This window comes from Narcine bancroftii, chromosome 2, assembly GCF_036971445.1.
Source record: "Narcine bancroftii isolate sNarBan1 chromosome 2, sNarBan1.hap1, whole genome shotgun sequence".
Taxonomy (NCBI): domain Eukaryota; kingdom Metazoa; phylum Chordata; class Chondrichthyes; order Torpediniformes; family Narcinidae; genus Narcine; species Narcine bancroftii.
In genome coordinates this window covers 360,654,553-360,680,029 of record NC_091470.1, presented here as the reverse complement: position 1 = coordinate 360,680,029, position 25,477 = coordinate 360,654,553, and the positions used below count along the sequence as shown (strand labels likewise).

General features: G+C 38.4%; 1 long non-coding RNA gene across 1 annotated transcript in view; it reads right to left on the bottom strand.

The window, feature by feature from the left end:
* Positions 1–8,706: 8,706 nt before the first annotated feature.
* Positions 8,707–25,477, bottom strand: part of LOC138752826 (uncharacterized) — a 74,487-nt gene continuing 57,716 nt past the window's right edge. Inside the window, exons 2-3 of the long non-coding RNA XR_011350978.1 lie at positions 22,722–22,872; positions 8,707–10,707 (exon numbers count right to left, since the gene is read on the bottom strand). This is a non-coding gene — a long non-coding RNA (uncharacterized lncRNA). The remainder of the gene's footprint in view (positions 10,708–22,721; positions 22,873–25,477) is intronic.

Here is a 25,477-nt window from a genome sequence, read left to right as displayed (position 1 = left end):
CTTCTGCAAACTTGACCATAAAGCCATTCATTCCATAATCCAAATCATTGAGATGTACAACATAAAAAGCAGTTCTATCAATGACCTACACAGGAAACTGATGGCTGGGAGGGAGGGAAGGGGCAGGCGAGTGACTGGGTGAATGGGGAATTGACAGACGGGAGTGGAGGGGGGGGGGGATCTTTAACTCCTGTGAGTGCATAATGTGTTGTCAGTTTGGAGTGGGACTCCCCCAAAATTTCCAGGGAGGGAAAATTCCCAGGAATTTGGTCTGCGGTGTGAAAGGCCCAAGAGATCCTGAATTCTTGGGAATTTCTATGGGTTAAAGTAGGGTCACCACTCACCTGTGGTGTGAAAATGCCTAATGAGCCTTGGAGTACACCTTTGATAAACTGGAATGGAGTGGTTTTTTTTGTACACTACGTTGACTATGAAGAGGTGGCCAACAGTCTCTGACTTCTGTGATGGCTTCCAACAGCCAAATAGTTAAAGGAACTGCAATAGTTTCTTACTGACAAATCTAGTCCATGTGGGACTTCCATTAGAACAAACCTTTTTCAGGTGATATCAGGGTTGTGATAGGATTACAACAGATGGCCTCCTTTCTCCCCTCCTCTTTCCCCTCTCACCCCCACCTCCCAAATATATTTCCAGGTTTTATTGAAGGATGTAGTTGTACCTAGTTACACTATGTATAATTGCATTTCAAAAGACAAACCATAATGCAATAAAATAAATAAATATGCAATCTCTTTCTGATTTTCCTTACAGTCGATAGCCTATTTAAAGAGAGCAATTAGTAGCCAGACTCCCTATGGAAATGGAATATCTACAGTGACTGAGCTGAATGATGCACAATACCTGGACTCTTCTTCATCTTTCCTTGAGATGAGCTTTTGTTCTGAAAGGTATTTGTACAATTAGAAAGAGCAATTCAAGCTTAAACAAGTTGATTAATTAATTATTCTATTTTGAATGTAAATGTGAATTCATTATTTGTCTGGGTGATTTTTTTTGTTGGTTTAATGTGAACTATTCTGAGAAATATTCTGATCCTTTTTTGTCCTAGTGTACTTGGAACTTCAGAAAGGGATCTGCTTGATGCATCATTAGATACTCTTCCAATGAGAAAACTACAAAGCTTTCCATTATTTTTGAATGCTTCGAATCGTGTACAAAACCAGTTAGTGGTCACGGAGAGTGCAGCCTGGGTATTTAATTCTAACTATACCCTCAGTGGGTGAGTTATATGCCAATGTGGTTTTCGTTGCTAATGAGAAAACTATGCACCATTTGGACACTTCGGATGATAATAAAAGCAAAATACTGCAGATGTCATGAATCTGAAATAATCAGAGTCGATAGAGACTGCAGATATAGGAAACGGAGCCAACAAAAAATCTGCTGGAGGGACTCAGTGGGAATGTAAGAATTGTCAGGATTTTGAGCTGGAATCTTTCATTGCTTACAGATCTATAGTCAGAATAATACCCCTCCACCACTATCTTCTCTCTTCTATAACTAAAGCCAATTATGAATCCCATCTAACAAGTCACCATAAATCTCATAATCCTCTGGATCAACCTATTCCTGAACAATCTTGCTGAATGCTTCACTGAAGTCCACAAACATTCATCGCCCACATGATCTAGGAGAATCAAGTGCGTAGCAACCTCGTGGGGGTGGCTCTAGCTTGATTGACATTGGAAAATAACTTTCAACCTGGCTGGTCAGATGACCCTCCAGGAGCAAACATATGGAAATTCCTTTCCTGACCTATTGAATAATCCTCCGGTTAACAATCCCCTTCTGCTTTCTTCTCCTGTATGTAATTTACAATCTTTTTGATTTGTCATGTCTTTTAGCTTGGATGAAAGGTCATCAACTTGGAATATTAGATCTATTTCTTTCTCTATAACTGCTGCCTGACTTGAGCATTCCCTATTTTTACTTCAGATTTCTGGTATCTGCATACTCTGATTTCAATTCCAAATCCCCTCGTAAATAAATCCCTTGAAATATTTGATTCAGTTTGCATTCTGAATTCTCATGAAGTTTCTAAATCTCAAGGGTCACTTATCCTACAATGGTGGCCCAAAAGTATCTGTTAGTCAAAAGTTGTGATCCATATTAATAAATGTAAATGATGACAAATTGTGGAATCTCTGCATTTGGTACCGCAGTTTCCCTGGACACCAAATATTGACAGTGTTAATAGCCGTAGAGTGATGGAGTTGATAGAATACTGCTAATGTGAGCACAGTACTTCGTTAGGTGATGTCATTCCTGCATTTGTGTGTGGCAATGGTAATCTGTGAGCCATTCTATTAGAGTAAGCTTGAGAACTGGAAATGCTTGTGTTTATAACATTCTTCAGTAACTATCTTCTCCATTTGTAGAAGGGTCTGCAGAGAGGGTGCATATGACAAACCACTTCACTCGATTTTTGTCTTTTGAACTTTGCTGGCCAGCGCACATATTAACAGTAATGCCCCAGCATGGCGTTCTTGATCCAGAGTATGTATAAACTCATCTAGTTAGGAATTACCGTATTTTTTGGCGTATAAAAAGAGATGTGAAACCCCAAAAAAATCTCAAAAATGGGAGTCGACTTGTACGCAGGAATACTTTTGAGACCTTAAATACGGATCAAAATCCATTCTGCGCTGATCTGGCGTACAAGTCGACTCTGAAAAAAACAAAACAAAACTGACTGTGACTGATTTTCATTGAGATTTTTATTGAAAACACCCTTCAAAATCACTATCATTTTCCGAAAACAATACACTTAAAACCCTTAAAAATCACTCTTGCTATCCTCATCTGAAGCAAAGATGGGGGCAAGCACATCCACATTCTCTCTGTTTAAACAGTCATCATATGGCTCCCAGTCTGTATCTGATGAGGGAATTTCATCTTCGTTTTCAGTGTCCCACAATAAATCATCTTCCATGCCATCAATTATACAAGAGATACCACACTTTTTAAACGAGTTCATCAGTCTCTAACTTTGTCCCATGCCTTGAGCACAAATTTACACAACACATCAAGTGATGCAGCAGGCATTGCTTCGCCATTTGTAAACAACCTTTCTGCACTCAACATCCATTTTTTCCATTCCTCGTGCATATGGTCTTTGAATGGCTTGTTCAAGCAGACATCAAGCGATTGCAATATAGATATCAAACTACCTGGGATAACCACCATGTATTATATACTGCTAATCTACTTTTAGTGTTCTAAGTTAAGTGGCTACAAAACATAACCCAGACTAGCAAACTCTGTTTTTTGTGTAAAACGCCTGGCTGTCTGTTCCACACATTATCTAGCCATAGTTTTACACCATTTTCATCCATCCAACCTTTTTCAGGAAAATGTACAAAAATACCTGCAAGGAATTTCATTTTTGGTTTATTTTTGCGTTTGAAGATGACCATGGGCCTTAACTTTGTCCTGTCAGGGGTAGAATTGAATTATTTATTCAAAGTACTACAGAGGTTCAACCTACCAGAGAAATATATTCATTGGATTAAAGCATTATATAAGGGACCATTGGCGAAGGTAACAGTAAATGGATACATATCGAACCAATTTAAATTAACCAGATCAACTAGGCAGGGATGTCCATTATATCTCTCACACTGTTCGCTTTAGCTATAGAACCCTTGGCAGAACTGATAAGAACCGAAAATAAAATAAAAGGGATAAAAATAAAGGAGAAGGAGTATAAAATCAGTTTATTTGCAGATGACATCATAGTATACTTAACAGAACCAGAAATATCAATAAAAGAACTACATAAGAAATTGAAGGAATATGGAGAAATATCAGGGTACAAGATCAACGCAAATAAAAGTGAAGTGATGCCAATGAGTAACGCGGATTATACAGAACTTAAAAAAGAATCTCCATTTAAATGGCAAACACAAGCAATCCGATACCTAGGGATCAGGTTAGACAATAACTTAAGCCATTTGTACAAACTAAATTATCAGCCATTAATAATGAAATTGCAGGAAGACTTAGAACATTGGAAAGAATTACCGTTAACATTGATAGGGAAGGTGAAATGAATGTGTTCCCAAGGATACAATACTTATTTCAAACGTTACCAATTCCCTTAACAGAGAAATTCTTCAATGAGCAAAAGAAAATAATAGGAAATTCTTATGGAAAGGGGGGAAACCGAGGATAGCGCTAGATAAATTAACAGAATAGTACAAACAAGGGGGCTTATAGCTACCAAACTTTAAGAATTAGTATAGAGCAGCACAATTAAGATATCTATCAGATTTTTATCAAACAAGGGAAAACCCAGATTGGACCAGGTTAGAACTAGATAAAATAAGGGGAGAAGGTACCAGAACATATATTTTATAAGTGGGATGAAAAGGTGGTGCAACATCAAAGTTCACCAGTACTGCACCATCTGCTCAACATTTGGAAGAAGATTCACGTAGAAAGAAAAAAAAACAAATTACCAACTACCAAAATTATTACTGACGCAAAATCAACTAATCCCTTTCACAATAGATAACCTTTCCTTTAGAGAATGGGAGAGAAAAGGTATCAAAAGAATATAAAATTGTTTTTTGGAAAATAATTTATTATCTTTTGAACAAATGAAGTACAAATATGGAATAACTCATGGTACAATGTTTGCATACCATCAACTGAAAATCTACTTGAAGGACAAATTGGGAAGCAGGCTGAGGTTACCAGAAGGAAGCAGCTTTGAATATGTGATTACAGACACAATGATAATTAAAAGATTTATAACAAACATGTACATCAAACTGCAAGAGAAGGAGAATGAGGAAATAAGCCCAAACAAAAATGGGAACAAGATCTAAACATAAAGATAAAGAATAAAACATGGGAAAAGCTATGCTCCGGAAGTATGAGAAATACAATAAACATGAGGTTACGCGTGATACAATATAATTGGTTACACAGGCTATATATCACGCCCCAAAAGTTAAATAAATGGGACCCAACAGTATCAGACAGATGTTTTTGCTGTAAGAAGGAAATGGGAACAACAGTACCTGCAATTTGGGCGTGTGAGGAAGTGGAAAAGTTTTGGGAAGATCTAAATCCGGTATTAAATAAAATCACAAAAAGCAACATACCAAAAAATCCAGAGATCTTTCTTCTAAGTAATATAAGAAGTAAAGAATTAAGCCTCAAATTGGATGAAGCACAAAAAAGATTTATTATGATAGCCTTAGCTGTAGCAAAAAAATGTATAATGTCAACTTGGAAATCAGAAGAGAACCTGAGAGTACAGAAATGGTACATGGAAATGAATAAATGTATTCCATTGGAAAAAATAACATATAATTTAAAACAATAAAGTCACAGTATTCGAACAAATTTGGGAACCATACATGGAACACAACAGAGAGGGCCTACCGCGGACCTCCACCCCCTAAAATGATAGAATGAGAAGAAGACGAAATGAACTGACCCAGTGTGTAAAAGTAGATGACACAATTTTCTTGTTTATTTTCATTGTGTGATGACATTGTTTAATGGGTTTATTGTATTGTATATGTTGAACGTTTAACGGGTAGGGAAGGCGGTGGGAAGGAGGGAGGGAAGGGAGGGGGAAAAGGGGGAGAAAATGACACTGTGTATTTGTGTGTATTTTGGTTAATATGGTTCATAGTGTGAAAAATAAAAAAATTTTTAAAAATAATTTAAAAAAACTTTGTCCTGTCGGTCATGCACAACAAGACTACAGTAAACCTGGTCCTTTTGTGATCTGTACTTCTGGTTTGCACAGTTTTAACACCTTTCCATTCCACTGTTCAATCGGCTATGATGTCAAAATTCATGGGGTTTTCATCCATGTTTCTGATATTTGCAAATCCAAACTTGTGTTTCTGTTAATAAAAACTTGCAACTTGATGATCAAGATCTTTTGGTAGTTTCTGTGTAATTTTTGATTTTTGGTGTAATCCCAGATTTTTCCTGTTCATAAAACGATTGCACCAGCCTACTGTAGCTTCAAAATCATCCCTGAAGTCTGGGTGTGACTTTGCCCACTGCAGTGCAAATTTTCTTATGTTGGGTGACTATGTAACAGATTTTCCACTGTTCACATACCGATTCTGTAACATGATTTTCCAACTCTGGCCAATGAGTGATTCTTTTTCTCAAAGAACATTGACTTTTCTTTCTTCTTTCAATCTCTTCCCAACTTATGCACATCAAATTTTCTTGCAGCAGTGCAGTTGTTGGTTTTCTTGGCCATTTCTATCACTTTCAATTTAAAGCTTGCTTCATACTTACATCGTGTGCTACATTGTGTCGCTGGACCCTTCATGATAGCAATCACCTCCAGTCAACGCCCATCAGATCAATCCGCTTGATCATTTGGGGGCGGGGGGGGGAAATTGACGTATATGCCAGTCAACGGGGCACCTCGGGCTGCCAGAAAATTGGGGTTAACATACGCTGGATATACCATAAAACCCTTAAAATTGGCTGAAAAAAGGGGGGGGGGGCTTGACTTGTACGCCGAAATATATGGTAAATGCATTTCAAAGTTTATTTTTCTAGTTTGTGGTATTAATTGTTTTTCTTTTTTCTGCCATAGCATTTACATGTTCTTTTACCAACTACTTCAGACTATTTCTCACAGTAAACTAATGGATTTATAAATGCCCCAAAAATTCCTGTTTTGTGATACCAGGGCAGGAATGTTGAAAAATTAACTAGAATCCCAGCATGACAACTTAAATTCTTTTAATGAAATATCCTGCAATAATATGCATAGATATCAGGGTGTAACTTCTGGATTGTCACTTTACTGATATGCTTGAGGGAGGGAAATCTATTGTCCTTCTCCTCTGCTACCTGTATGACCACAGGTACTGGAAGTTTTTATCTAAATTACACTAAAGTTTGAGTAAATACTCACAGGGTTTTTGTCTGTCTCAGAATAAGTGTATGAGAGTTTAATGTGCTACGCCTGACTGCAGTGTACAGATGTAATGTAATTATTGCTTGATGCAAATATGCAGATGTGTAGGATACACCAACAAAATAAATTGTTACCACATTATACCAAGGCTGAAAAAGAGACAATAAATATAAGAAGATAAATATTTGTAGTTGCAATTAGTACAAAAAAAAAAGACTTTTCAATGGTGCGGACGAATCTTGCAGTGGTCCCAGAGTCGTTCATGTTTTGGGTCAGGGTAGTACTGGGATACTCTTAAATATCCTTTTGCTATCCTAATCTGGGTAATTTGTTCTCATTTACAGCAACCCTTAGCCTTGATTAAATGATGCTGTCATTATTACATTTTTAATATCAAGTTCTTTTTTTTAAAAAAAAGAATGTGGTTGGCAATTGTCATCTGACTTGGAAAGGTAGCAAAATGTGTAACAATGAAACATTGGCTATCAAGAGCATAAATTTTGTTTACCTCTCTACCAAAATTTTTCTCCTTTATGAAAGTTTCATCCATGTTCATCTTTTCAATCTTCATCCATCATTTGTTGTTATTTTATTTCAAATCTTAACCATTTGAGTACGTAGTATAATAGAAAATTGTTCTTTAACCATCTGGTTAAAAAGTTTGTCCATTAATTTTTTTTGTTGCACCTATTCTCCTCATTCCATCCTCTGTAGATGTTGCATGAAATTTTAAGTTGTGGTTAAACGCCTGGCCATGTCTTCTCCCCACCCCCCCCCCCCTCCTCCCCCCCCCCCCCACCTCCCAAGGTTGTGATTCCTACTTGCTATGGAAGCAAACATACAATGAGCAACTCATGTAAATTACCACTGGGGAGTTATTTTGGGAGTACAAGAACAGATTTTTTTGTCATTTACAAAAAAGGTATAAAAAGACTTGAAAATCCTGTTGCAGGTTTTTCAAAAGGTTAACTTGCAGGATGAATCAAAGCAAATGCAATGTTCACTTTCTTTTTGTGAGAAGTAGAATATAAAAGCAAGGATATAATGCTGAGGCTTTACAAGGTTTTGGTTAGACCAAAATTGGAGCACTTTAGGATCTGAGGAAGGACGTGCTGGTGTTGAAGAGGGTCCAGAGGACTTTACAAGAATGATCTCAAAGTATGAAGAGTGCTTGATGGCTTTGGGTCTGTACTGTCTGGAGTTTAGAAGGATGAGTTGTTTGGGGGGCGGGTTGGGGAGGGGGGGGTGGATCTCATTGAAACAAAAAAAATTAAAAAGAGTGATTGTGAAAAAGATGTTTCCAGTGTTATGAAACTCTAAGGACAAAAACCAGCAGGCCGCAGAAATTCACCAAGACAATGGCTATTTAATATATAACAATAAGATCAATACTTCTTACTATTAACTTAACTCCCTTCTAATTCTAAGAGCAGGTGTATATAATGTTTATATGTTCAGAAAAGTTCTTTTCCACTGTCCAATCATTCACTTTTCACTTCTCCAAGTTCACTGGTATCAGGCAATCTTCTATACTGTGCACAGAATTGAACATATTATATTCACCAGTTCTGGTGCTTTAACTTAAGTTGTTACTGCTTAGGAAGGCCTTTGTTGGTTTCAGAGAGATGTTTATTGTTCGTCGGTCATGCAAAATTATCTCTTTCAATCAACAACTGAAAATTACCAAAGAAACTTACCCCCCTCTTGGGTTTTTTTTTCTAAAAAGATAACCTTCCAGTTTACCACAAAGAGTTATTTTTAATTACTTCCTTTTTGCCTTCATCCCAACATCTCTGAATATCACAGCGCAATGCTGACATGACAAGTAATATAATGGTTGCTTGAGAACATTCATAATTATTTGCATTTTCTCCAAGCAGAGGCAAAGATTGTTGGTTGAAAAAGGAGAGTGGCAGAAGGGAGATTTGAAATCTAGCTCTCATGAACAGACCAGCACAGCCATATTTTCAAAATGTAATTTAAAACCAGTCAGAACTCCTTACAGTCTGATCACTGATCGTCTCAATTTGTAATGCCAAAACAGAGGATGGGAATATCTTGAATTTTTCGCTTGTTAACTTTGATATATTGGGGGTTTTTTAAGGTTAATTTTATTTTGTCTATGGGGAGAGGGGGTGGATTTTGTCTTTTTCATGTTTATTTTTATTCTCCTTTTTCCCTTTTGTGGCTGGTGTGGACGTTGGCATGGAGAGACCTTGAATGATAGAAAGGCATGAGGAGGATTCTATTCAAGTCAAACAAATGGGGGTGCTGTGAAGGTCAAAAGATATAGAAACACAAATGAATAAGACTATCAAATTTATTAGTATCAATGTTTTAAAGAAGAAGAGGGTCCTGCTCACTTTTTAAAAAAAAGTGCAGATATAATATTCTTACAGGAAGCATACTTATCAAAAGGGGAACATGATAAACTTAAAAGGGACTGGGTGGGGCAGTTATTCTAATCCTCCTTTGGCTCTAAGGCTACGGGGGTAGCCATTTTAATACACAAAAGGGTCCTGGTGGTGGAGCTACAGACCCGGCTGTGAGATTTGTAATGGTACACTAGTTATATTCGGAACCATGGACACTGCTAAATCTCTATGCACGAAATATTCCTAAAGGCTGCAGAGGGTAAACAGAACATATTAATTGGAGGAGATCTAAATTTTTGTATAAACTCTATTCTAGATAAGACACAAAGATATTGATGAGGTCAAAGGTGGCCTTTGGCCTTTATGAAAGAATTAAATTTGATAGACATCAGGAGGCAGAAAAACCCGCAGGCTAGGGATTACTCCTTTCACTCGAAGCCTCGTGACTCTCATACCAGAATTAATTATTTTCTGATGTCTGCCCAGTTGAAAGGCAGAGTCCTTGAGTTGAAATATTTAGCAAGGCTGATATCAGACCACACCATTGACCTTGCAAATAACAATGCCCGAAAAACAGTTAAAAGCTCATAGGTGGTGCTTGAATGCTACGCTGTTGAAAAACCCAGACGTTCGTACTTTTATAAAGGGTCAAATTGCTCTGTTTTGTGAAATACATTGCCCCTCAACAGATAATTTGTTTAAATCTGGTAAACACTAAAGGCCTATCTAAGGAGGCAAATAATTTCATATACCAAAAATATTTAAAAAAACAACACTTGACTAGGGTGGAAACATTGGAACAGGAGATCACAAAATTGGAAAAAGAATATCAAAACCTGGAATTGAATGAGAAATATCAGGAATTGGAAAATAAGAGACTTTAATACATCACTCTGCAAACATACAGAGTGGAAAAAAATGCTCTTGCAAGCCAAGCAAAGATATTATGAACTTGGCAAAAAACACAAAATTTTGTCATGGCAACTGAGAGCAGAGGAAACATCAAGGATAATTAATGTGGTTCAGTCAGGACTGAGCTCAGTAACACACAATCCAAGAGAAATAAATGACACCTTTAAAACATATTATGAAAAAATTGTATAAATCTGAGGCACCAAAAGGTGTAAATAAAATTGAGGAGTTCTTGGCAGGGGTTAAAATGTCAAGGTTGACCCAGGAGGACTGGACTGAATTAGGTGCCCCATTTTCCAGTGAGGAAATCGAATGGGCTTTGGGAACATTACAAACATTACAAACAAAAAAGTCTCTGGGAGAGGATGGCTTCTTCCCCCCAAGTTTTATAAGGAATTTGATACCATTGTTAATGGTTGTAGTGAACCAGGCGGCAGAGATGCAGACTCTTCCAAAATCTTTTTTCAACAGCTATCATTGTGGTGGCACCTAAAAAGAACAGGAACCTGTTGTAAACATCCTCATACAGACCTATCTCACTATTAAATACAGATTACAAAATAATAGCCAAGGCACCTTCCCAAGTTCATAGATCTGGATCAAGTGGGCTTCATCAGGAAGGGTCACTCTGCTAACAACTTGAGCAGACTATTTAACGTTATACATTTCGCACAGGCAAAACATGATCCAAGTATAATTGTTTCGCTAAATGCAGAAAAGGCCTTTGATCTGCTAGAATGGCCTTTTATGTTTAAAATTTTGGAAAAATTTGGAATGGGACAAATGTTTGTTAATTGAATAAAACGTTCCCCTCGGAAGGTCCAGCAGGCAGAGCTATCCTCCGCCAATGGTTCAATTGCTAAGACGAATAACCCTTGAGACAGAGGCCATCAGGAAAGATCCAGTGATAAATGGATTCAAAGTGGGTCAGCGCGAGCACAAGATAAAGCTAATGGCAGATAACAGTTGTTGTACCTGACAGACCCAGCCGGGTCCGTGTCAAACTTGCTTACCACACTGGAGAACTATGGTACAATATCAGGCTATAAAGCTATGGTACAATATCAGACTATCACAATATCAGGCCAACACAGAAAAAAGCAATATCACGGCACTGAATAAATTTGTCCACGAAGAATATCAAAAACTGCAATTTCAGTTGGCATGCAGGAACTGTGAAATACCTAGGAATCAAGATTGATAGTAACTTGGAAAATTTATATAAACTCAACTACCGCCCCTCCACCCCCCCACCCTTTATCCTGGAGAAGATTGAAGGTGACTTAATGAGATGGAGAGATATTCCCAACACCTTAAATGGGAAGGGTTAACTGCATAAAGATGAAGGTGATGCTAGGACTCCAATACCTCTTCCAGACTTTGCCAATTCCATTGCTACAATTCTTTTTAGGGCGCTGAATGAAAGCATAAGGAAATTTATTTGGAATGAGGAAGTACCCAGAATAGCCTTGAAAAAACTGACATAGGGCTACAGCTTGGAATGGGGTGGGTTTAAGGTTGGCTGATTTTAAGAAATATTATCTAGCAGTTCAGTCGAGGTTCCTTGCATCCTTCTTTGAAGAGGGGGAACCACCCACTTGGATGCAAATGGGATTGCATGCAATGGGGAGAGGATGGCAAAGGATTTTGATAACAAGTGGGATGCTGGCATGAGATCAATGAATGTATTGGAAAGAAAGTGGAAATATCGCCAAAGAAGCCACTGACTCCTAATGAATTGATGCCCGTAAATTGGGCAATAAAATTCTGGAGATTTGGCATCGGCAGGGGATCCGATATATTGAGGACTGCTACAAGGGGAGACAGCTCATGTCCTTTGAGCAGCTAAAGGGTAAATACAATTTGTCTTATGGGACCTTTCATTATTTCCTTCATCTAAGATAATTTCTAAAGGATAGGTGGGGTCCTATAATGACCCCGTCTACACCTGGTGAGGTTGAAGGGATGCTTCGACTGGGAAACGCACCCAAATTTATATCAAGAATGTCCTCGGTACTCCAAGGTGAAAGCCCCAAGCAGTGCCTTCGCAGATCAAGAGATAAATGGAAGTCAGATCTGGGCATCACAAGTGATGAAAAATATTAGTCGGATTGATGTAGAGACAGTGTGACAACAATTATTAATTCTAAATACAGACTGGTTCAATACAACTTTCTGCACTAAATTTACATCACACTGCAAAAGATTCACAAGGCAAAACTAGAGTGTTGGAGACGTGTTTCAGGTGTGGAGTCAAGGAGGTAACATTCATTCATGCAACCTGGTCCTGCGCGAAGGTAGACCCATTTTGGCAGGATTTGGCTGATATACTAACCAGAATTACGAAGGTAACCTTTCCGTCAGATCCATCGCTGTATCTGGGGAACCTTATGGATATAAGCTACAAACTAACCAAATTCAATTTGTATTTATTTCTTTGTCTATAGCAAAAAATTGCATCGTGATGACCTAAAAATCTGTCTCTCCTCTTATCAGTAAGTGGATTACCGAGATGCATAGCTGTATTCCTATGGAAAAAATTACATATAATCTTAGAAACCTACACAGCACCTTTGTTAAAATATGGCAGCCATATCTGATTTACAAGGTAGTACAGCTGTAGCCACACCTTGATAAGATTTACAGAGATCTGCCAATAGATGGATTAATAAAAGTAATTTTGTCAAGGGGTGGCTCCTCAGCCTCTATGGACACTTACTGGGAGCGCCGACGCCACATCCAGTCTCTTTTTTTACTCCCTTTTTGTTTTCTCTGCCTTCCCCTTATTTTTTTTCTTTGGGCAGGTGGGAATGGGAGGGGGAAGAAACACCACGTGTATGTAGATTGCTGGGAGATATTGATATATTCGGTAACAGTCAGTGATGAAATCTCCTTGTTTATTGATGGAAAACGAGAACTAAAATATTCAACAAAAAAATGAAACACTCCTTATGGATAGATGAAGAATAAATCTGGAGGGATTTGAAATGTTATTGGCTGCAAGCTTGTTACTTGTCAGTGTATGGCGCATAATGTAGAAAAGGAAATATTAAATAATTTAAAGGCCTTTTTAAAGCATCTAACAAGAAAATGTTTTCCTGTTTTATTTGTTGCACCTATTGAATTAAATCAAAATTGTAATTGCTATTTTAGAAAATAACACCTGATAAATTTAGTTTAGACAAATAGTTTTAGTTGGTTTTCTGTGATTTTTAAGCCGTAACCTAATCTGAGCAATATTTTGTACCTTTTTTTCGGTCGAGTGAAGGGATTCCATAGTTGTGTATTATTGCTACTGAAGACTTTAACTATTCCCTCCCACCCCAGTGGGAGAAGTCAGCACATTAAAGATCAACTTGTATAATATTTCCTCTGTGGCACACAAGGTGAGATATGTAAATAATGATCACTGTTCAAGTTAAGCATTCTACTTTCTATTTTGTGATACTTTGAAGCTCTTAGGAGTGGGGTTACAGATTAGGTTAGAAGAATTATGATTAAAAAATCTTAAAAGTATAGATTTGTAGGGGTTTTAGTTTAGGTACACTTCACAAACATACATTAATATTTCACAAAAGACATCTCATTTAAAATGCATGAGCTATGGTTAAAGTGGAGTCTATAGCGACTTTGCACAGACAATGGAAGAGTATTTGTGACAGTCTTACAAGCAGGTGTTAATGGATCAGTGCCTCGCCTCAAGAATTGAAAATCTTGTGCTATTAAGACTGGTGCTGGAAGTTTAAACTGCTGGTTGAAGGTTGCTAATTCTAAGAGGGGTCATGTGGTTTTGTAAACAGAAGGGAAAAAAATATTATTCTTAGAAGAGAGAGAGGGACAGTCAGGTTTACTGCAGGAATTGGTGTTGGATCATTATGCAATGGTTAATTACAATTTTTTTACATCAATTGTATTTAACACCTGAAAAGTTTAAAAAATATATGGTTTTAATGAATCAGACTCTTGTTTTAGATGTGGTAATTCGGTTGGAACTTTATTTCATGGTTTTTGGTTATGTGTACATATACAGTCTTTTTGCAAAGCAATTCAATTGTTTTGGAACATTTGTACAAGATTAAAATACTTTCAGACCTGACAATATTTTTGTTGGGTAAATTGAAGCCTTTGAAAGATTTGGGATTAGATAAATTTCAGATTGCTTTTATATATTTAGCTCTATCTATAAGCAAAAAAAATATATAGCAAGTACATGGAAAAATGCTAATGTGATTGATGGCATAATGAGATGAAAACTTGTTTGGTAATGGAAAAAATCACGTATGTTTTACATGATAATTATTCTTTTTTTCTTAATAAGTGGTCTTTATATTCAGAATATTTACATTTAAATTTACTTTGATTAGATTTTAGTAAATATATTTTAGTTTATATTTTATTTTTGGCTCTCCTAAAGAGAGCTGACTGAGAGGGGGAGGGGGGGTTCTTCTTTTTTTCTTTTTTATATAAAAAATATTGTTCACAATATGTACTTTTTTTTTACTGTATGTAATAACCTTGTTGAATGAATAAATAAAGCTGTGAAAAAGGAATTGGTGTTGGAGGCTGCAAGCTTGGCACTTGCTATAAGACCCCATTTGTAGATAGGTTTTTGGTTCTGAGTTCAGCATATTCTCAACCCTTACAGTCAATTGCGGCTGGTTAATCTGTTTCTCTCAGAATAGAGGAAACAGAAGAACTCTGTGGTAACTTGGAAGAAGAGGTTATCTTTTGGAAAACCCAAGAAGGCTCAAGTTTCTTTGGCAAGACACTGAAGTGGCTGATTGAAGGAGATCAGTTTGTGCATGTTCAACAAACAACAAATAGCTCTCTGAAACCAACAAGGACCTTCTTTTGTGGTAACAATTTAAATTAAAGCCCCCGAGCCTGTTGAAGATCATAAATGTTAAATTCTGTGCACAGAATGAAAATTGCCTGATCCCAGTGAACTTGGAGAAGTGAAAAGTGAATGATTGGACAGTGAAACAAAGAACTTTCCTGGACACATACACATGACATTCACGTGCGCTTAGAATTAGAAGGGGGTTATGTTAAAAGTAACAAGTTAAAGATTGATCTTATTATTATGTTTGAAGAACATAAAAAGCAACTTTTGTTTAAGTGACCATCGTCTTGGTGAACTTCTGTTGCTGCTGGGTTTTGGAGTCCTCTCGGATCGTAACAGTGGTTGTTACCAGTCATCACATCTTCTATACTAGCCATTCACACAATTAAGTAAAAGGCTTATTTTCTTTTCACCTCGCATAACATAAATATTCGATGTTCTTTATGTAGTTGGCAGGAGAAGTATTGAAGAGGGCAAAACTTGCTGCTTCACAGGAAAGAGGAACCTTAAACTCTGAGCAGAGTCCCTCGGGTGGGTGGGGGGGGGGGGGGGGAGGCAGAGCCAAAATAAGTTTGAGATTGGCTATTCTACACCATTTTTTGGGTTGCTGAGATATGTCAAACAATGCTGATAACTTTGCCTCTTGTGACGTTGTTAATGTTTCTTTTTTATTTGGATAGAAAATATACTTATGAAGGCACTAAAAGTTTGGTTCCTATATTTGTGGATACCACAGACAATGGAAAATTAGGTTGTGAAGAGGACACTAGGAGGTTGACAAGTTGAGAGGAAGGGTAAACATCTGGCAAAGGGGAAAATAAAAGAGAGAAGTGTGAAATACAATATTTTGGCAAGAAAAAGAAGTCAACCAATATGCTGTACAATAGTTGGAGCAAGAATTAAAATGAAAGTACAGGGGATAGGGTTACAATTAAACAAATGTGTACAGTATAATGTCAAAGAGAAGAGCACAGTAAATTATTATATATCAGAAAGAATTGGTTAAAATTAACATGAGTCCATTGGAAGATGAGTAGGGGAAATTAATATTGGGTTACGAGGAAATGGTCGAGGCCCTCAACAATTGTTTTGCCATTCTTCAGTGGACGTGCTAACATGCCAAAGAATGAGGTTAAGCAAACAATGGGAGGCGAGGACCTTCATACAATTGTTATCTATAAAAAGAATGGATGGGGGAAGGTGAGAGGTGAAGTTGGGAGGCAAGATAAAGTCATTTAAAATTGAGATGCTTAAAATTTTTCCGGTGAAAGCTGGATCATTTGAGTGGAGCTTGGAGAATATTTGATAGATTGAGGGGTATAGAAGAAAAGGGCACAGATCCAACATTAATCAGCTCCAATGACATTGAATGACAGGGCAGGCTTGAAGGGCCAAGTGGCCTCTTCCTGCTCCTATCCTCCTGTCGCGTGTGTGTGTGTGTGTGTGTGTGTGTGTGTGTGTGTGTGTGTGTGTGTGTGTGTGTGTGCTGGGGTAGTGCTTCTCACTGAATTCAAACTGATAATTTACTCCTCTGAGCCTACAGTCTCCACTCTCCGAATCCCTTGAATTATAACCCAAATTGTGGCCAGATGGTCAGTTTTATGGGAGTTATTGGAAATTGTTTTTCACTCCTCAGCATGTACAGCAGTGGGCAGCCATTTGGAAATTGGTTTGAAACCAGTAGGAGGAGAGGGTGAGACGGGTCAGATGATATCAGATTCAAGGACCATTTCTTTCCATGCTACTTTCAAACTGCAGAACAAACCCTCGTCCGCATGAAATAATGCGGCCTTTGTGCTGCTTGATCTGTGCAATTCTCCACTGTTCTTATTCTGCCGCACTTGCCTATGGATAGTTCAGGAAACAAACCTTTTCACTGGATCTCCGCACATAACAATAAATATAAACTTGAACCAATGTGGAACTAAAACATGATAACTCCCAGTTTCCAATACTTCCAAATCAGAGTTTTAAGAAGTCAGCATTGAAACAACAGGCCCTTTGACCCAACTTGCCCATGATGACCAAAATGTCCCACTCACCCTAGTCCAACCTACCGTATTTGTCCCATATCCCTCTTAGACCTATCCTATCAATGTAATTGTCAAGATTTTTTCTTAAACGTTGCATAGTAACTGCTTTCTCTGGCAGCCCATTCCAGACACTCTCACCACCTTCTGTGTAGATTTAAAAAAAAAACACATTTCAGGTTCCTGTTTAAATTTCTCCCCTCAGTTTAAACCCATGTCTTCTGGTAATGGCTGAGAAGATGTGGAAGGCTAAGTTTAGAAGATGCATTGAGAGGAAGAGATTATCATCAAAAGTGATATTATAGAGAAAGCATGCCCGCCTTGGTTTGTCAAATGTGGAGAGGTATTCTTGTTTTGTCCATAATTGGGCCCTTTAGCAGTGGTAGCAACTGTTGTCATGGTAACCTTCATGTGGTCAAAGTCCATGCAAGTATTGCATAACATTTTAAATCTGCTTCTGGGCTACTACGAAAGGAAATTTTTGAAAGCTTTCTATTGTTGCCACTTCCTCTTTCGATTTCATTTCCATTTCTTTCTCTGTCAAATGGAATTGGCTGTGCAAACAGCAGCGCATTCAGAATTTCTTGGAGGTCAAGACCACTTTCAACAAAACCATGAAATACCCTATTAAAAGTCTAAGTGTGACAGGCAATATACCAGTCAACAAAGAAAAGTCAGGTAAATAGTAAGGAAAACTGATCCATCAATTTGTTATTGGTCAGGTATATGATTCTGTTTCCAATCGCGCAACCAAACTGAATGCAAATAGATGGTATAATAATCGTTCCCAAACACAACTGAACAAAAGCACATTATGCAATGATACACAAAACATGAGGCCATAAGAAATAAAACAGATCCAGCCTATTCTACTTCTTGCAGCCTCTGCCATTCAATAAGGTTATGGCTGATTTTTTTTTAAATCACCACTCTCCTGCATTAATCCTTTGGTTCTTTTAATACTCAAAAAAAAAATCTATTGATCACTCCCTGACGTACAATTCCAAAACTTCACTGTGCTCTGTGAACAAAGCCTGTCTTTTTGAGGTGCTCCAACATAACTGTTATCTGTAAAGTTGCGTTTTCTGCCTTTTACTTGACAACTTCCACGTGTGCTAGTATTTTGGGGGGAAAAAACTTCTCCACCTCTCTTGTGATGGATTTTTGAGTATCAAGAATTTGAGTGTTTTTGTACTTGTCAGCTTGTCTTTCATGACTCTTGGGCGGAGAATGTCAAAGTCCTCCTGTGACAGGTTATATTTTATATTATATATAAATATGTTTTTAAGAGAGATTGTGGGGGAGTTTAGTGTAGGTCATCACAAACAAAGACAATAACACCTCACAAAAGAAGACATCTCATTTAAAATGCAAGAGCTATGCATAAGGAGAGTCGTCATGTCCACATTGACTTTACAGAAACTTTGAAAAGTGCCTATGGGGACTTCACAAGTAGATGTTAATTGGACATGCTGTAGAGTAAATGGATTATTGTTTTGAAAGCCACAGATGGCCAGGCAGAAACTGATTCCAGTGCCGGAAATCTGTCTGCTTGCAGTTTGCTGTTCTAAGAGGGGTCATGTCATTTTGCAAGCAGAGAGTGTAAAATACCAAACAGGATTCTTCTCTGAAAGAGAACTGACTTCTGCAGTGGCTTTTGGAAGCTTGTGGAAAACCTCATTTTGAAGACGGGTTGTGAGTTCTGAGTTCAGTCTGTTGAAAACCCTTGTGGTCCTTACAAGAGGAAATGGTTGGCTAGAGCGTTTCACCTGAAATAAGGGAAACAAGAGGAATTCTGTGGTGACCTGGAAGAAGAGGTTATCATCTGGAACACCCATGATGGGGAAAGTTTTTTCGGCAAGACACTGAAGTACTGATCGTGGGAAATCAGTTTGTGTGTGTCCAACGAGCAACAAATCTCTCTCTGAAACTAACTAGAACCTTCCTGAGTGGTAACCATTTACCTTTTCACTAGAGCCTGGTGAAAATTCATAAATATTAAATGCTGTGCGCATAATAAGAATTGCCTGATACCGATGAACATGAAAGAGTGAGAAGTGAGATTGGACTGTGAATCAAAGAAATTCCTGAACATATACACATTACATACATGCGCGTTAAAGTTGGATCCTATTTTATGTTTAAAGAAAATTAAAAGCATCTTTTGTTTAAGCAACCATTGTCTTGGTGAATTTCTATTGCTTCTGGGTTTTGGGGTCCTCTGGACCTGTAACACTACCACTGAAATTAAGATCCCCATTCTGGTACAAAATGGTTGAACTCCTGTCCTGATGTAGGCCAAGGGCTAGACATTCTAGCACCAAAAAAAAAACTGCTGGAGGGACTCAATAGGTCAGGCAGCATCTGTCGGTGGAATTGCCGTTTTAGATGGAAATTCTCTGCGTGGAGCCAGATGTGGGTGACATCCTAAATGAATACTTCCAATGTGCATTCACCAAAGAGAGGGGTATGTGGATAATCAGGAGTTGGTCAGTATTACAAAGGGTTTGGATGTCATAGTATGTATAAATCCTCAGGGCTGGATGAGCTATCCCAAGGATGCAAAGGAAAGTGAGGGAGGAGACTGCTGGAACCCAGAGAGATTATTGCATCATTGGTGAGATGTCATCTGCTCCAAAAAAGCAGCAGGGATCAACCAGATAACTACCGGCCAGTGAGCCTTGTGAAGTGAAATTATTTGAGAAAATCTGAAAGGATAAGTTATGCGTACATCAGGAAAGGCAGGGGCTGGACAGCATGTCTTTGTGTGGGGGAAATCCTGTATCATTAAATGTTTCACAAGGTATATAAAAATATTGAAGATACAATTGTAGACATTATCTATAAGGACTTTAGTAAGGCCTCACATGGTTTGAAATGGACCAGTAGTGCATGAAATGAAAGGCAAGTTGAAGAATTTGATCTAAAATAGGTATGATGTTGGGAGCGTTATGGACCCTGGACAATTTTATTTTAGGACTAGGGACAGGAGAAAACTTACAGGGGAAAGAAATAATAATGTGCTGCTGTGCAGTGCTGAAGCAGCGCTGGGAATGCTGACAGCTGCCAAAAGCTTGAGAGCCACTTGCTGGAAGCCTGTGGGCTCCTAGAGAATGCGCCTGCTGCTGTCAACCTCTCTCCACCAATGAGGGGAGCAAAAGGCACACACTGGGGCAGTTGAAGAACTCAGTGCGCTGAGTTTTTGAATGGGCTTGTCGGTTGCGGTTGGTTAGAGGGCAGACTGTCAGTGTGCTCACCCAGTAGTTTCAGTGGGAGAAAGAAGACTGAGTTACATTGCCTACGGGTGCCAGCAATATTGTTCTGACAGCAGTTTGTGCCACTCTGACACCTAGAATGTGTGTGTGTGTGTGTGTGTGTGTGTGTGTGTGTGTGTGTGTGTGTGTGTGTGTGTGTGTGTGTGTGTGTGTGTGTGTGTGTGTGTGTGTGACTAACCTGGACTTACCCAGTTCCCTTCCAAAAGGAGTACTTCGTGTGTCAGGAGTCACTTGATTCAGGACAAGATGTTTAAAGGGGAAGACTTATGTGACAGAAGGTCACTTGTTAACCCTAAAGTGGGCTTCGGAGGGGTGAACCTCATGTAGTGAATAGGACGTCACTGGGTGAAAATTCCCATGTGAAGAAATCAAAGGTGGTTATTGCCATATTCGAAACTCAGGAAAGTCGTGAATCTTCAGTGATCATGGCCATCTGTTCCATGCCCAACCAAAAGACCAGTGTGCAATCAAACCAAGAATCTAAAGCCTGGAGACCAGACTCTGAGACCTATTCCTTTTTGACTGGCAGATTTGACGTGACTAACTTGAGGTTTTGTTTTTTGGCATTTTGAGCTTGGTCTGTAATGGTCTGGGGTTTTTCCTCCACATACAACTTATAAATATCTGTTGTTAATCTAGAGTTGCCGTAAAGGCTTATGTTTGGGTGTTAAGTTTATTGAGGTAATTCTATTATTGTTAAAATAGTGGGTAATATTTGGTGGTGACTAAAATTACTTTTCAATTCACTATCTTTTAAGGTTGATTCGTCCCCACCCTATTTGCAAGCAGCCCATTCTAATGCTTTTTGTGTTGATTTGCAGCTGAAGTCTATAAACCTGAGAGAACCATTTTATGTCAAGTATTCCTGTTACGCACTACAGTGAGTGGTGAATATGAATTCCTTGATCAATGAATTATTGAGCAAATGACGTTTCAAAGCTCCTGGTTCTGAGATCACAGGAACTCGGAAGCATTAAATTTGACAAAACGGTGGTTAATCTTAAGACTCTAAACTCTTTTTTTTCTGCCTGTTTTGTTTCTGTCTAATATTCCCTCCAGTCTTAGTAGTGTTTTTTGTTTTTTCAGTGAGGGAGGTGGGCTGGGAGTGAAAAAAAGTGACAGATTTCCCTTTTTTTCTGTTGATATCTCTGTCCCTTACAATTGAGCTTCAATATTACGCATAGTGTTCTCGAAAATTCTCTGTCCTCCCAACACCCTGTCGAATTTTAAAGGACAAGTACTTGGGTTTTATCACTGGTGAAAAGTTTATTTCTGTTTGGCTCGAGTATTCTCATCGATATCTTGTTCTAGGTCTGAACACCACATCGATCTACCTGTCCAGTTCAAACCCGAATTAGAGGGAAGGTTTGAGGAACTCCTTGTCATACAAACTGACATATGTGGAAGGCTTGCTGTGCCACTAATTGGTGAGGCCTTTAAAAGAAAACTTAGAAATATTGAACTTTTTTGACAAATGAAGTGCTGCATTCAACCCTGGAGGGGAATTGAATTCTGCCAGTATGATGTAATGGTTTTGTTGCACTTTTCTTAACATTAAAAAAAAATCGAGCCAGTTTGATTGGTTCCTACCATTGATCATGGAGGAGAAAACATAGTAACATTTATTTGTAGCTATTAAATAAGAAAGTCAAGTTACTATAGAAAGGAGCAGTATTTTTCAACCCTTCTATGCAATATTTTTATTTTTGTGGCCATTTTATGTGTATTTGAAATAAAGTTATTTTTATGTTTTTGTATTTTTGTGGCTTGTATGGATGCATCCAAAATTTTGGTTTAATGTTAAGCGGTAATAGTTCGATAGCTCTCTGAGTCAAAAGGTGTAGGAGGAATATTTGATAATGTTCATTGTCTTGGACATTAAGTACCAAATATTAGCACTGCAGCTGAATAGGTATTTTTTTTATATAAAACCCAACTGCAATACATTAAATTACTTCAGTACACAGAGATAACATAAAAGATATATTTTCTGAGGTGCAGATAGTGGTTTTTTTTGTGTGGCTAAGTAGTTTATGAGTAGGGTCGTAAAAGGAGGTTCAAGAACCTCGTAGCCATTGAGGTGGGGTAAGTTGTTCTTGAACCGAAGTACTGGACTTTTTCCCCAAAGAAGAGGCTGTGGCTAGGGTGATATGGGTCCTTCATGATGTAGGCTCTCACATAGCTATATTCAGTGGATGGGAGGTCGAAGCCTGTGACTGACCTGGCTATTTTTTGCTACTTTCTGTGTTCCTGAGCATTCAATGCCCAAACCAGGCTATGATGCACCAATCAATATACAATTCCACAGTACAGCTGTAGAAGTTTGATAGAATATTTGACGACATGCCAAATTACCTTGGAAAGAAGTCACTGGTGTGCGGCTTTCATGGTTGTCTCTGTACTGACCCTAGGAGAGGAGTCACTTGCATTACTTCTGGGAGAATAGGTTGATGGGCCACAGAATTAATGGTAAAGTCAAAATGCCTTGCATGAGTTAGAATCCATGCTGTGAAGCAAAATATGGCAGATATTAGAAATATGAAATAAAGCACTGGAAACACTTGGCATGCAGCACCGCTTTTGTGGACACAGTTATGTTTTGCACCCTTGCATTTTATCTGGATTGGAGAAAGCTTAGAAATTAAACAAACAGTTGTCAAAGAAGAGCTGAGATGAGAGAAAAGAACACAAACCAAAGGAGAAAACTAAAAGAAAATTAATAGCAAGTTGTTAGTATTATTTTCTGAGAGAGATGTTTGGAGAACATGCTAGTGGGTGTTGAATAAAATCTAAAATTTCCTGAAAAAGATAGGTGGCAAATAAACGTGAACACTGAAAATGTTAAAGAGTGGAATGGTTATTTCACAGAAATTGTTGAATCTTGAAGGCAATTAATGTGCAGCTTGGCAAAAGTGTTCTTTGTGTGTGTTGAATTTTACTGGATAGTGGAGGATAGAATGGGCAAATGGAAGATCAGGGTCACTGTAGGATTAGTCTGTAAACTAGTTGCCCAATCAGCATTAATTTTCCCCTCATGCAGAGGAGACCACATTGTGAGTAGAATTATGAATTGGGAGTGTTATGGAGCTAGAGGACCCCAAAAACTAGCAGCAATGGATATGCACCACAACACAAAGGGGTACTTAAACAAAAGTAGTTTTTAATTATATTTGAACAAGAAAACAGAATTAAACTTTAACTTACTATTATCAACTTACTTACTTAATCCCTCTCCCTCTAATACTAAGTGCAAGTATGTGTCATGTGTATATAAGCTTAGAAAAGTTCTTTGGATCACAGTCCAATCTCACTGGTTGCAGGAAATTCTTGTACTGGGCATAGAAGTTAGCAGTAACAAAGTTCACCAGTTTTTGGTGCTTAACAGGCAAATGGTTACCACTCAGGAGGGTTCTTGCTGGCTTTCAGAAAGGAATTCCTTTTGTTCCAGGGCATCCGCACCTGATTCCTTTCCAATCAGTCTTGCTGACAAAACTTGCCCCCTTCAGGGTTCTCCAGATAATCCTCTTTCTTTCAGGTCACCTTTCAGACAGCCAGTCTTCTCCTTTGACCAGGCAGTCTTCCAAATGGTTGCCAGGTTTGTCCTTCTGGAACTAATTTCAGTCTCCTTTCTCTCTGTTTCACACCCTCCCTCTCTGAGAGAAAAACTGTTCTGTCTGCCTGTAAAAATTACATGGTCTCCCAGACAAGCTGTATGTTGCAATTTTGTTGCTCTTTTTTCAAAAAGCACTCTGCAAAAGTCCTGCAAATATTCTGTTTTAAAATGTTTGTGTGCAACCTGCTCTAATAATCCTTCCCAAAACACCTCTAAATGCACTGTCACGGGAGAAGTATAATAAACCGCTGATTCACCTGGGAAAAATAATTCCGAGGTTAGGAAAGGACAAAGGAAAAGATGGATACTGCAACCCTGAGGGTCTTTGATAGGCTTGTAACAAAGGGAAAAATCACTGACAAAGTCAACTGCAATGGGATGAGTAAGCTTTGAACCACAGTCATTTTTTTTAAGTGTACTTCCTTTGTTCTTCCACCTACTCACTCATGTTTTAAGATTGAATTCACTTTTCCAACTTTCTATCTGGATCATGGAACTAAGCTCTTCCAAAAGAGGGTGCTGCCTTCCACTTATTTACAAGAACGTGTGTAAATTTTCAGGGAATTAAATGGGCAAGGCCCATGTTGTGACTAGTAGGTGTCACTAAACCAACTGCAATAAATTCTCCACAAAAATTTGGTCAGAGTAAACACATAACAATGACACCACGGAAACAGGCCATGTTCCTCCTTCTCGTCCGCACTGAACCAAGTCCTCTCCTCCAGTCCCACCTACCTGCACCCTGCCCATGACCCTCTATTCCCCTCCCATCCATAGACCTATCCAAGTTTTCCTCAAATGACAAAATGGACCCTGCTGCCACTACTTCTCCTGGAAGCTCATTCCACAAAGCCACCACCCTCTGCATAAAGAAGTTCCCCCCTCATGTTACTTCTAAATTTTTGCCCCTTAATTCATGACCTCTTGATTCAATCTCTCCTACTCTCAATGGAAAATGTCTATCCACGTCAACTCTATCTATCCCTCTCATAATCTTAAATACCTCTATCAATCCCCTCATATGCTCTGCATTCCAAAGAATAAATTCCTAATTTGCTCAATCTTTCTTTGTAATTTAGATGCCGAAACCCAGGTAACATTTTTGTAAACCTTCTCTGCACTCTCTCTACCTTGATGATATCCTTCCTATAATTCGGTGTCGAGAAGTACACACAGTACTCTAAATATGGCTTCACCAATGCTTTGAACAGTCTCAACATCACTCCCCAACTCCTGTATTCTATGCTTTGATTTATAAAGGCCAGCATACTAAAAGCCGCCTTCACCACCCTATCCTCATGAAATTCTACCTTCAGAGAACAATAACAATGTGCCATTATTCCGAAATCTTTCTGCTCCACTCCATTCCTCAATGCCCTCTCATTTACTGTGTATGCCCTGTTCTGATTATTCCTACCAAAATGAAGTACTTCACACTTCTCAACATAAAACTCCATCTGCCATCTTTCAGCCCACTTTTCTAAGCAGTCCAAATCCC